This window comes from Gavialis gangeticus, unplaced genomic scaffold (assembly GCF_001723915.1).
Source record: "Gavialis gangeticus isolate Ggan-Ray unplaced genomic scaffold, GavGan_comp1, whole genome shotgun sequence".
NCBI classification, from domain to species: domain Eukaryota; kingdom Metazoa; phylum Chordata; order Crocodylia; family Gavialidae; genus Gavialis; species Gavialis gangeticus.
Genome location: NW_017729017.1, coordinates 4,216,912 through 4,217,928, shown reverse-complemented (window position 1 = coordinate 4,217,928; position 1,017 = coordinate 4,216,912).

Genomic DNA, 1,017 nt, shown 5'->3' with positions numbered 1-1,017 from the left:
GATGTATCAGCCACATGGGTTTCTTCCTGACCCTCCACCTCCTCCACTTCATTGTCTGCGCTAATCCATGGAATGGAGGGGCAAACTGGCACTAAGTATATGGTGACTGACAGTTCTTCCTGCCAGTCATGGTCATCAGGGAGTGGTCTGTGTACAGCTGAGACATACTCATGGTTTCACCTGTCAGGGGGCTGCTGCCACCTCCTCCTCCTCCTCCTCCTGCCCAACCCCCGTGCTGAAAGTCTCCATACCCTGGTTGTCTCCTGCATCCTTGGAGAGAATGATGGACAGTTTGTCATACAAGGGAGCAATTGTGCGACCTTCCCCAGAACAAGAGTTTGCATCTTTGGTTCACTAAAAAGCAGAACTCAAGGACTTGATCTTGCACCAGACCTGGGTCCAGACATGAATGTGCCCTCGTGCCTGCATGCCTTTTGCTATCTCAACATTAACAGTCTTATTCCTTCTACTTTCCAGCCTGTCTATGATCCTTTGCTCTGAACAAATGTCGATTAAGTCCTCCAGTTCTTCCCAGGTCCAGTTGGGTCCATGGGCATTGGAGGTATCAGCCTTCTGGGACATCAGCTTCATACTGCTGCCCTTGGCTACCTGAGACATGGCAAAGCAGTTTGTGATCAACAGCACAAGCGATTTGTGATAGGGGGCTATTTAGGGGAGGGGGCCCTTTATACTTGGGCTCTGCTTACGGGAGTTAAAATTTTCAGGTGCTTGACATTAACTCCCATTTCATCTACATATGCCGTATATGCGCCATCTGTTAAGTTTGCCATGGGAGGGGAGGCCTAAGATGATGTTCTCCCCATGGCAGCATGGCTGGGGCAGAGCTAAACGGAGCCCATGCTGGGGGAAGGCACAGGGGTGGATGTGGGCTGCCTACTGTAGGCTTGGGGCTCTCCACCCTACTTCCCTCCCTTCAAGAACCCTGTCATCTGTGTTGCATGGTGAGGTATCTCCTGCCACGCCACTGCCTCTGCTGCTGGCTGCATGGCAGCATGG